This window comes from Entelurus aequoreus, linkage group LG05, assembly GCF_033978785.1.
Source record: "Entelurus aequoreus isolate RoL-2023_Sb linkage group LG05, RoL_Eaeq_v1.1, whole genome shotgun sequence".
Lineage (NCBI taxonomy): Eukaryota > Metazoa > Chordata > Actinopteri > Syngnathiformes > Syngnathidae > Entelurus > Entelurus aequoreus.
The window spans coordinates 81,457,794-81,471,507 of record NC_084735.1 but is presented as its reverse complement, the minus strand read 5'-3'; the positions used below and the strand labels follow the sequence as shown (position 1 = coordinate 81,471,507).

The following is a 13,714-nucleotide window of genomic DNA, read 5'->3' as shown; positions in this document are numbered from 1 at the left end:
ACTGCTGTTTTGAGGAACTACCTAAAAAAACTGATAGTCAACGATCCTTTATATGACATGGCTACTGCTGTTTTTGAGAACCTATTGAAAAAACACCCAAGTCAAAGATCCTCTATATGACAGGCCTACTGCTGTTTTAGGGGCGTAAAGGGAAAATACACTAGTCAAAGATCCTCGAAATGTCAGGACTACTGCTGTTTTATGGCTGTAAAGGAAAAAATACACTAGTCAAAGATCCTTTATATGACATGACTATTGCTATTTCAGAAGACCTACTGTAAAAAACACTGTCGTCAAAGATCCTCTATAAGAGAGAACTACTGCTGTTTTGAAGAACTACTGAAAATAATGATAGTCAAAGATCCTTTATATGACATGGCTACTGCTGTTTTTGAGAACCTATTGAAAAAACACCCAAGTCAAAGATCCTCTATATGACAGGCCTACTGCTGTTTTAGGGTCGTAAAGGGAAAACACACTAGTCAAAGATCCTCTATATGTCAGGACTACTGCTGTTTTATGGCTGTAAAGGAAAAAATACACTAGTCAAAGATCCTCTATATGACATGACTATTGCTATTTCAGAAGACCTACTGCAAAAAAACACTGTCGTCAAAGATCCTCTATAAGAGAGAACTACTGCTGTTTTGAAGAACTACTAAAAATAATGATAGTCAAAGATCCTATAATGACATGGCTCCTGCTGTTTTTGAGAACCTATTGAAAAAACACACAAGTCAAAGATCCTCTACATGACAGGACTGTTGCTATTTCAGAAGACCTACTGCAAAAATCACTGTCGTCAAAGATCCTCTATAAGACAGAACTATTGCTGTTGTGAGGAACTACTAAAAAAATGTGTCAAAGATCCTTTATATGACATGGCTACTGCTGGTTTTGCGAACCTATTGAAAAACACAAAAGTCAAAGATCCTCTATATGACAGGACTACGGCTGTTTTAGGGTCGGAAAGGAAAAATACACTAGTCAAAGATCCTCTATATGTCAGGACTACTGCTGTTTTATGGTTGTAAAGGAAAAATACACAGGTCAAAGATCCTTTATATGACATCGCTACTGCTGGTTTTGAGAACCTATTGAAAAAACACACAAGTCAAAGATCCTCTATATGACAGGACTACTGCTGTTTTAAGGTTGTAAAAGAAAAACACACAAGTGAAAGATCCTCTATATGACAGGACTACGGCTGTTTTAGGGTCGGAAAGGCAAAATACACTAGTCAAAGATCCTCTATATCTTTGACTTGTGTGTTTTTCAATAGGTTTGCACAAACCTATTGAAAAACCATGTCATCTAAATGATCTTTGACTATCATTTTTTTTAGTAGTTCCTCCTGTTTTAAGGTCTTAAAAGAAAAACACACAAGTCAAAGATCCTATATATGACAGGACTACTGCTGTTTTAGGGCCGTAAAGGGAAAAACACTCGTCAAAGATCCTCTATATGTCAGGACTACTGCTGTTTCATGGTTGTAAAGGAAAAAATACACTAGTCAAAGATCCTCCATATGACATGACTATTGCTATTTCAGAAGACCTACTGTAAAAAACACTGTCGTCAAAGATCCTCTATAAGAGAGAACTACTGCTGTTTTGAAGAACTACTGAAAATAATGATAGTCAAAGATCCTTTATATGACATGGCTACTGCTGTTTTTGAGAACCTATTGAAAAACACCCAAGTCAAAGATCCTCTATATGACAGGCCTACTGCTGTTTTAGGGTCGTAAAGGGAAAACACACTAGTCAAAGATCCTCTATATGTCAGGACTACTGCTGTTTTATGGCTGTAAAGGAAAAAATACACTAGTCAAAGATCCTCTATATGACATGACTATTGCTATTTCAGAAGACCTACTGCAAAAAAACACTGTCGTCAAAGATCCTCTATAAGAGAGAACTACTGCTGTTTTGAACAACTACTAAAAATAATGATAGTCAAAGATCCTATAATGACATGGCTCCTGCTGTTTTTGAGAACCTATTGAAAAAACACACAAGTCAAAGATCCTCTACATGACAGGACTGTTGCTATTTCAGAAGACCTACTGCAAAAAACACTGTCGTCAAAGATCCTCTATAAGACAGAACTATTGCTGTTTTGAGGAACTACTAAAAAAATGATTGTCAAAGATCCTTTATATGACATGGCTACTGCTGGTTTTGCGAACCTATTGAAAAACACACAAGTCAAAGATCCTCTATATGACAGAACTACTGTTGTTTTAAGGCCGTAAAGGAAAAACAAGTCAAAGATCCTTTAAATGACAGGACTACTGCTGTTTTAAGATCATAAAGGAAAAATACCCTGGTCAAAGATCCTCTATATAACAGGACTACTGTTGTTTCTGAAGGCGTACTGCAAAAAAAACTGTTGTCAAAGATCCTCTATAAGACACAACTACTGCTGTTTTGAGGAACTACCTAAAAAAAACTGATAGTCAACGATCCTTTATATGACATGGCTACTGCTGTTTTTGAGAACCTATTGAAAAACACCCAAGTCAAAGATCCTCTATATGACAGGCCTACTGCTGTTTTAGGGTCGTAAAGGGAAATACACTAGTCAAAGATCCTCTATATGTCAGGACTACTGCTGTTTTATGGCTGTAAAGGAAAAAATACACTAGTCAAAGATCCTCTATATGACATGACTATTGCTATTTCAGAAGACCTACTGCAAAAAACACTGTCGTCAAAGATCCTCTATAAGAGAGAACTACTGCTGTCTTGAAGAACTACTGAAAATAATGACAGTCAAAGATCCTATAATGACATGGCTCCTGCGGTTTTTGAGAACCTATTGAAAAAACACACAAGTCAAAGATCCTCTACATGACAGGACTGTTGCTATTTCAGAAGACCTACTGCAAAAAACACTGTCGTCAAAGATCCTCTATAAGACAGAACTATTGCTGTTTTGAGGAACTACTAAAAAAATTATTGTCAAAGATCCTTTATATGACATGGCTACTGCTGGTTTTGCGAACCTATTGAAAAACACACAAGTCAAAGATCCTCTATATGACAGGACTACGGCTGTTTTAGGGTTGGAAAGGAAAAAATACACTAGTCAAAGATCCTCTATATGTCAGGACTACTGCTGTTTTATGGTTGTAAAGGAAAAATACACAGGTCAAAGATCCTTTATATGACATGGCTACTGCTGGTTTTGAGAACCTATTGAAAAAACACACAAGTCAAAGATCCTCTATATCACAGGACTACTGCTGTTTTAAGGTTGTAAAAGAAAAACACACAAGTGAAAGATCCTCTATATGACAGGACTACGGCTATTTTAGGGTCGGAAAGGCAAAATACACTAGTCAAAGATCCTCTATATCTTTGACTTGTGTGTTTTTCAATAGGTTTGCACAAACCTATTGAAAAACCATGTCATCTAAATGATCTTTGACTATCATTTTTTTTAGTAGTTCCTCCTGTTTTAAGGTCTTAAAAGAAAAACACACAAGTCAAAGATCCTATATATGACAGGACTACTGCTGTTTTAGGGGCATAAAGGGAAAATACACTAGTCAAAGATCCTCGAAATGTCAGGATTACTGCTGTTTTATGGTTGTAAAGGAAAAAATACACTAGTCAAAGATCCTCCATATGACATGACTATTGCTATTTCAGAAGACCTACTGTAAAAAAACACTGTCGTCAAAGATCCTCTATAAGAGAGAACTACTGCTGTTTTGAAGAACTACTGAAAATAATGATAGTCAAAGATCCTTTATATGACATGGCTACTGCTGTTTTTGAGAACCTATTGAAAAAACACCCAAGTCAAAGATCCTCTATATGACAGGCCTACTGCTGTTTTAGGGTCGTAAAGGGAAAATACACTAGTCAAAGATCCTCTATATGTCAGGACTACTGCGGTTTTATGGCTGTAAAGGAAAAAATACACTAGTCAAAGATCCTCTATATGACATGACTATTGCTATTTCAGAAGACCTACTGCAAAAAACACTGTCGTCAAAGATTCTCTATAAGAGAGAACTACTGCTGTTTTGAAGAACTACTAAAAATAATGATAGTCAAAGATCCTATAATGACATGGCTCCTGTGGTTTTTGAGAACCTATTGAAAAAACACACAAGTCAAAGATCCTCTACATGACAGGACTGTTGCTATTTCAGAAGACCTACTGCAAAAAACACTGTCGTCAAAGATCCTCTATAAGACAGAACTATTGCTGTTTTGAGGAACTACTAAAAAAATTAATGTCAAAGATCCTTTATATGACATGGCTACTGCTGGTTTTGCAAACCTATTGAAAAACACACAAGTGAAAGATCCTCTATATGACAGGACTACGGCTGTTTTAGGGTCGGAAAGGCAAAATACACTAGTCAAAGATCCTCTATATCTTTGACTTGTGTGTTTTTCAATAGGTTTGCACAAACCTATTGAAAAACCATGTCATCTAAATGATCTTTGACTATCATTTTTTTTTAGTAGTTCCTCCTGTTTTAAGGTCTTAAAAGAAAAACACACAAGTCAAAGATCCTATATATAACAGGACTACTGCTGTTTTAGGGTCGTAAAGGGAAAACACACTAGTCAAAGATCCTCTATATGTCAGGACTACTGCTGTTTTATGGCTGTAAAGGAAAAAATACACTAGTCAAAGATCCTGTATATGACATGACTATTGCTATTTCAGAAGACCTACTGCAAAAAAACACTGTCGTCAAATATCCTCTATAAGAGAGAACTACTGCTGTTTTGAAGAACTACTGAAAATAATGATAGTCAAAGATCCTTTATATGACATGGCTACTGCTGTTTTTGAGAACCTATTGAAAAAACACCCAAGTCAAAGATCCTCTATATGACAGGCCTACTGCTGTTTTAGGGTCGTAAAGGGAAAACACACTAGTCAAAGATCCTCTATATGTCAGGACTACTGCTGTTTTATGGCTGTAAAGGAAAAAATACACTAGTCAAAGATCCTCTATATGACATGACTATTGCTATTTCAGAAGACCTACTGCAAAAAACACTGTTGTCAAAGATCCTCTATAAGACAGAACTACTGCTGTTTTGAAGAACTACTGAAAATAATGATAGTCAAAGATCTTTTATATGACATGGCTACTACTGCTGTTTTTGAGAACCTATTGACAAAACACAAAAGTCAAAGATCGTCTATATGACAAAACTACTGATGTTTTAAGGTCATAAAGAAAAAACACACAAGTCAAAGATCCTCTATATGACACTTGGGGGTCAGCCAGCCTTAATGACTGCACTCATTTTGCCAAAACAAAGTTTAAATTAAGGTGACAACCTTCAGGTAGGGCTGGGCCATAAAAGGCTATCAAAATATATCGCGATACAAACGTAATCGATATCAAAAAAGGATGCGTTTGATAAAACTTTTTTTTTTTCCCCCATCTTTGTCGGAAGAAAGCGGAAGTTGCAAAACAAAGTTGGTTGCAACGCTGGTAGTAATCACTGATCAGAGGGAGTGACGCGCTAACAACCAATCGGGTAACAGTATCAACTATTAGGTTTGGTAGCGCCATCTTGTTGATTCTCTGCATGGAGTGAGAAGAGAAAGTAAAAATGAGTGCTGCAGGGAGGAAATAAAGTGTGGATAATGGAGGAAAAGTCACCACGACAGAATGGCAGTTTTTTAAAAACAGACCGGTCTGTAAATGAGGCAAGGCGCGCACAGCCACGCTTACCCTTTAGAGCACAGCTGTAACGTTCCTGGCACTCAACCTGCAGAAAATAGTTTTTCTCAGGTTGCTCTATGTTTACATTTTCACCCTTTGCACTATTTTTTTACACTTTATGAAGCATTTATTGCGTATTTCTTATTTATGTGCCTTCATTTTAAGAGCATATTGTTGTTTTTGAAAATCTACTTAAAAAAATTATAGTCAAAGATCCTTTATATGACATGGTTATAGCTGTCTCTATTGCAAAAACACTGTCATCAAAGATTCTCCGTTTTTTAAGAACTACTGACACAGTGTCTGTCAAAGATCCTCTATATAACATTACTATTGCTGTTTCTAAGGACGTACTGCAAAAAAACAATATCGTCAAAGATCCTCTCAATGACGGGACTACCACTGTTTTTCGGGACCTACTGCAAACACACTAGTCAGAGATCCTCTATATGACAGGATTACGGTTGTATTTGAGACCCTGGGAAAAAACACTCGCCAAAGATCCGATAAAACATGACTGACACTGTCTTTACGGATATACTGCAAAAACACTCGAGTCAAAGATCCTCTATATGATGTGTTGTTTTGAGGAACTACTGAAAAAAAAATATAGTCGAATATCCTCTATATCAGTGGTCCCCAACCACCGGGCCGCGGACAGGTACATTGGTACCGGGCCGCACAAGAAATTAAAAAAAAAAAATTTTTTTTTTTTTTTTTTTTAATGAAATCAACATAAAAAACACAATAAATACATTATATATCAATATAGATCAAAACAGTCTGCAGGGATAAAGTCCGTAAGCACACATGATTGTATTTATTTATGTAAAAAAAAAAAAAAATAAATAAATAAATATTTTGTCCGTGGGACAAATTTTCAAGCGTTGACCGGTCCGCAGCTACAAAAAGGTTGGGGACCACTGCTCTAAAAAAAAATGTATTTATTTATTTTTTTTTTTAATGAAATCAACATAAAAAACACAATATATACATTATATATCAATATAGATCAAAACAGTCTGCAGGGATACAGTCCGTAAGCACACATGATTGTATTTATTTATGTAAAATAAAAAAAAAAAATTTTTTTTTTTTTTTTTTTTGATTTCTTGTGCGGCCCGGTACCAATGTACCTGTCGTCCCCCGTTGACCGGTCCGCAGCTACAAAAAGGTTGGGGACCACTGCTCTATATGACAGGGCTATGGCTGTTTCTAAGGACCTTCTTCAAGAACACACAAGTCAAAGATCCTCTACATGTTCAATGTGATTTTACAACTTTGTTTACATTGTTTGTTTTTCCATGTTTATATTTCCTTTCTGCTTTGATAGCTGAGAGGATACAAATCAGAGGAAGGTTACATTTGAAATAACAATGTCTACATTGAATATATTTTTCTCCTGGTCCGCAAAGTATTCACAGCATTTCACTCTTTCCACATTGTATGTTACTTCAAAAAGAAATAAACTCATTTTTATCTTCAAAATTCTACAGACAATACCCCAAAATGACAATAAGAAAAACATTTTTTTTTTTTTTTTTTTTAATTGCAAACTTATTAGAAATAAAAATAAAAAAAACCTTTGCTCAGTACTTTGTTGATGCACCTTTGCCAGCAATTACAGCCTCAAGTATTTTTGAGTACAATGCCACAAGCTTGACACACCTATCTTTGCAGCACCTCTCAAGCGCCATCGGATTGGATAAAAAAATGTTTGAATTTTCATCCAGGATGTCTCTGTGTACATGAGATGAACACATTTAATAAATAAACGTTTCACATTGTCATCGTGGGGTATTGCGTGTCGAATTTTGAGGACAATTCATTTAGTCCATTTTGGATTGAGGCTGTAAAATAACCCAACTTAAACACCGTATAGTGATATATCAAAGCTGCAATATACAGTACAAGCCAAAAGTTTGGACACACCTTCTCCTCATTCAATGTGTTTTCTTTATTTTCATGACTATTTACATTGTAGATTGTCACTGAAGGCATCACAACTAGGAATGAACACATTAACAAAAAAAAAAAAAAAGGTGAAATAACTGAAAACATGTTTTATATTCTAGTTTCTTCAAAATAGCCACCATTTGCTCTGATTACTGTTTTGCACACTCTTGGCATTCTCTCCATGAGCTTGAAGATATAGTCACCTGAGATGGTTTTCACTTCACAGGTGTGCTTGAAGCTCATCGAGAGAATGCCAAGAGTGTGCAGAACAGTAATCAGAGCAAATGGTGGCTATTTTGAAGAAACTAGAATATAAAACATGTTTTCAGTTATTTCACCTTTTTTTGTCAAGTACATAACTCCACATGTGTTCATTCATAGTTGTGATGCCTTCAGTGACAATCTGCAATGTAAATAGTCATGAAAATAAAGAAAACCCATTGAATGAGGAGAAGGTGTGTACAAACTTTTGGCCTGTACTGTATAAATACAAACATATTGGTATATATGTATACAAACATACATACATGTATACATTAGGGGTGTAACAGTATGTGTATTTGTATTGAACCGTTTCGGTACAGGGGTTTCTCATTCTGAGCCTTATCTTATTTAGTTTTTATTTTATATATGTTGACCACATTAACCCTGGCAATGGATCCTGTGTGTATATGTATGTTATGCCATTGTTTACAAATTTGGTAAATAAATAACCAAAAAATGTATATTGTGTTGTTTTCTTACTGTACCAAAAATTAACCGAACCGTGACCTCTAAACCGAGGTACGTGCCAAACCGAAATTTTAGTGTACCGTTACACTGCTAGTATACATACATGCATATATACATGTATACATACATGTTTATATACATATACATACATGTATACATATACATACATGTATACATATACATACATGTATACATACATACATGTATACATACATACATGTGTACATATACATACATGTATGCATACATACATGTATACATATACATAGATGTATACATACATACATGTATACATATACATACATGTACACATACATACATGTATACATATACATACATGTATACATACATACATACATACATACATGTATACATACATACATACATACATACATACATACATACATACATGTGTACATATACATACATGTATGCATACATACATGTATACATATACAACATGTATACATATACATACATGTATACATACATACATGTATACATATACATAGATGTATACATACATACATGTATACATATACATGCATGTATACATACATACATGTATACATACATGCATGTATACATATACATAGATGTATACATACATACATGTATACATATACATACATGTATACATACATACATACATGTGTACATATACATACATGTATACATACATACATACATGTATACATACATACATACATACATGTGTACATATACATACATGTATGCATACATACATGTATACATATACAACATGTATACATATACATACATGTATACATATACATAGATGTATACATACATACATGTATACATATACATGCATGTATACATACATACATGTATACATACATGCATGTATACATACATGCATGTATACTTATACATAGATGTATACATACATACATGTATACATATACATACATGTATACATACATACATACATGTGTACATATACATACATGTATGCATACATGCATGTATACATATACATAGATGTATACATACATACATGTATACATATACATACATGTATACATACATACATGTATACATATACATACATGTATACATACATGTATACATACATACATGTATACATACATACATGTATACATATACATAGATGTATACATACATACATGTATACATATACATACATGTATACATACATACATACATGTATACATATACATAGATGTATACATATATACATGTATACATATACATACATGTATACATACATACATGTATACATATATTTACATGTATACATACATACATGTATACATATACATATATGTATACATATAAATACATGTATACACACATACATACATGTAAACATATACATGCATGTATACATACATACATGTATACATATACATAGATGTATATATACATACATACATGTATACATATACATAGATGTATACATACATAATGTATACATATACATAGATGTACACATACATAATGTATACATATACATAGATGTATACGTACATACATGTATACATATACATACATGTATACATGCATACAGTACATGTATACATATACATACATGTATACATACATACATGTATACATACATACATGTATATATATACATACATGTATACATACATACATGTATACATATACATACATACATACATGTTACATGTATACATACCTGTACTTTTTTTACTTTCTCATGCACTCCAAATGAATTAGTAGCGGCCAATAATTACAGCATTTACAATATTCTGACAACAACTCTTGGAACTAAGAAACTAGCCCTAACCTAAAAAAGCAGAAATATCTTATCTGGCTTCCTGTTAATGAGTATGATTTTATGTGGAAGTCAATAGCGCCAGAAAGCATCATGGCGGGTCCCGGCCAGACCCTCCGTCCCATTTGGCGAACGCCGAGAAAACGCACGCTGCTAATCCGGAAGCCCTCTGATCAAATTAAAACGTGCAAATCTAGGGATCATTTCCAGTCTTGCATATCAAATGACATCACGCCAGGACAAGGCACATCTCGCCTTTCATTTGCAGGGAAAATCCCGGGATTTGTGCTCGGGTTTAAATTAATTGAATTAGACAGTCGGAGCAGGGATGTGTGGATTAGGTCGTAGTCATGAAGACGGAACAATCTATTCATAAAATGATGCGTTCTTCAATTTCTCTTCAGGCCTTGAAGTGCATGAGTTTTTTTCATAATGTCTAACAAGTTGAGACAGCCTTCAGCCCAGATTGGCTCATTTATGGACACAAACAACCAGAAGTACACATTTCTGATCCTGCTCTTGAGGAAAATCAGCCCAACTCCAGCTGCAACCTTACATGACATGTACAGTGTTAGGGTTTTGCCTCATCCCTCACTTAAATTGTGAGCGAAGAATACTGGTTGGAAAATGACTAAAATTCAATGGTCAAATCAACGCCAGAACCCAACATTGATTAAACGTCGTCAAAAAGCATGTTGTTTCAACGTTAGGTTTGTGTTGTTGAACATTGGTTGGGAAAATGACCAACATTCAATGGTCAAATCAACGTCAGAACCCAACATTAATTAAACGTAGTCAAAAAGCATATTGTTTCAATGTTAGGTTTAGGAAAATGACCAAAATTCAATGGTCAAATCAACGTCAGAACCCAACATTAATTAAACGTAGTTAAAAAGCATGTTGTTTCAACGTTAGGTTTGTGTTGTACAATATTGGTTGGGAAAATGACCAAATTTTAATGGTCAAATAAATGTCACAACCTAACGTTGACTAAACGTCGTCAAAAAGCATGTTGTTTCAACATTGTATTTGTGTTGTTGAATATTGGTTTGGAAAATGACCAAAATTCAATGGTCAAATCAACGTCAGAACCCAACATTGATTAAACGTTGTCAAAAAGCATGTTGTTTCAACAATAGGTTTGTGTTGTAGAATATTGGTTGGGAAAATGACCAAAATTCAATGGTCAAATCAACTTCAGAACCCAACATTGACTAAACGTTGTCAAAAAGCATGTTGTTTGAACGTTATGTTTGTGTTGTTGAATATTGGTTGGGAAAATGACCAAATTTCAATGGTCAAATCAACGTCAGAACCCAACATTGATTAAATGTTGTCAAAAAGCATGTTGTTTCAACGTTAGGTTTGTGTTGCAGAATATTGGTTGGGAAAATGACCAAAATTCAATGGTCAAATCAATGTCACAACCCAACATTGACTAAACGTTGTCAAAAAGCATGTTGTTTCAACGTTATGTTTGTGTTGTTGAATATTGGTTGGGAAAATTACCAACATTCAATGGTCAAATCAACGTCAGAACCCAACATTGAAGCTGAATACGCGGAAGGCCCCCGGGCCGAATGGTGTCTCCCCCTCCACTCTCAGACACTGTGCGGACCAGCTGGCTCCTGTCTTCACTGACATTTTAAACACCTTTCTGGAGCTATGCCGCGTGCCGTCCTGCTTTAAGACCTCTACCATTGTCCCTGTCCCCAAGAAAGCACGGATCACAGGACTAAATGACTACAGGCCGGTCGCGCTGACGTCTGTGGTCATGAAGTCCTTTGAGCTCTTGGTCCTGCCCCACCTCAAGGACATCACCGCCCCCCTCCTGGACCCACTGCAGTTCGCCTACAGAGCCAACAGGTCTGTGGATGATGCAGTGAACCTGGCCCTCCACTTCATCCTGGAGCATCTGGACTCCCCAGGAACCTACGCTAGGATCCTGTTTGTGGACTTCAGCTCTGCCTTCAACACCATCCTCCCTGGACTGCTACGAGACAAGCTCTACCAGCTCAGCGTGCCCAACTCCCTCTGCAGTTGGATTAATGACTTCCTGACAGACCGAAGACAGCACGTACGGCTGGGGAAGATTGTCTCGGACAGTCGAACCACGAACACTGGTACTCCTCAGGGCTGTGTACTCTCCCCCTGGCTCTTCTCCCTGTATACAAACTGCTGCACCTCCAGTCACCAATCCGTAAAACTGCTCAAGTTTGCGGATGACACCACCCTCATCGGGCTCATCTCGAATGGCGATGAGTCCGCCTACAGGAGAGAGGTGGACCGGCTGACGTCCTGGTGCAGCCTCAACAACCTGGAGCTGAACGCCCAGAAAACAGTGGAGATGATCATGGACTTCAGGAAAGTCACAGCCCCACCATCCCCCCTCACCCTGATTGACTCTCCCACTCCCGTCCCCATTGTGGACTCCTTCCGTTTCTTGGGCACCACCATCACCCAGGACCTCAAGTGGGAGCCGACCATCAGCTCCCTCATCAAGAAGGCCCAGCAGAGGATGTACTTCCTGCGGCAGCTGAGGAAACTTAAGGTGCCGACAGAGATGCTGGTGCAGTTTTACTCAGCCATCATAGAGTCCATCCTGACCTCCTCCATCACAGTGTGGTTCCCCGGCGCCACAGTCCAGGATAAGAATAGACTGCAACGCATCGTACGTGCTGCTGAGAAGGTGATTGGCTGCAAGCTCCCATCCCTCCAGGACTTGTTCTCCTCCAGGACCAGGAGGCGTGTGGGTCGGAACACAGGTGACTCTTCTCACCCTGGACACACGCTATTCTCCCCTCTCCCCTCAGGCAGGAGACTACGCTCCATCCAGACCCACACCTCCCGCCACCTGAACAGTTTTTTCCCCTCGGCCATCAGGCAAATGAACAATAACTCCTAACAGTAGCTCCTTGAATTCCTTGAATCCCTTCTAAGTCTATCTGATAGCTCAGTCACAGCTCTTTTTTAAACCAAATATGTGTTATATGTGTTTTATGTCGCACGTTTGCACCAAGAAAAATTCCTAGTTTGTGAACCCGTTCTCAAACAATGGCAATAAAACGATTCTGATTCTGAAACGTTGTCAAAAAGCATGTTGTTTCAACGTTAGGTTTGTGTTGTAGAATATTGGTTGGGAAAATTACCACATTTCAATGGTCAAATCAATGTCACAACCTAACGTTGACTAAACGTTGTCAAAAAGCATGTTGTTTCAATGTTGTATTGGTGTTGTAGAATATTGGTTGGGAAAATGACCAAAATTCAATGGTCAAATCAACTTTAGAACCCAACATTGATTAAACATCGTCAAAAAGCAAGTTGTTTCAACGTTAGGTTTGTGTTGTAGAATATTGGTTGGGAAAATGACCAAAATTCAATGGTCAAATCAACGTCAGAACCCAACATTGATTAAATGTCGTCAAAAAGCATGTTGTTTCAACGTTAGGTTTGTGTTGTAGAGTATTGGTTGGGAAAATGACCACATTTCAAAGGTCAAATCAATGTCACAACCTGACTTTGAA

General features: G+C 36.7%; 1 protein-coding gene across 4 annotated transcripts in view; it reads right to left on the bottom strand.

Annotated features, from left to right (window-relative positions):
• LOC133651096 (cell adhesion molecule 1-like) overlaps nucleotides 1-13,714 on the bottom strand; it is a 1,249,207-nt gene that overhangs the window by 981,182 nt on the left and 254,311 nt on the right. The window lies entirely within an intron of this gene.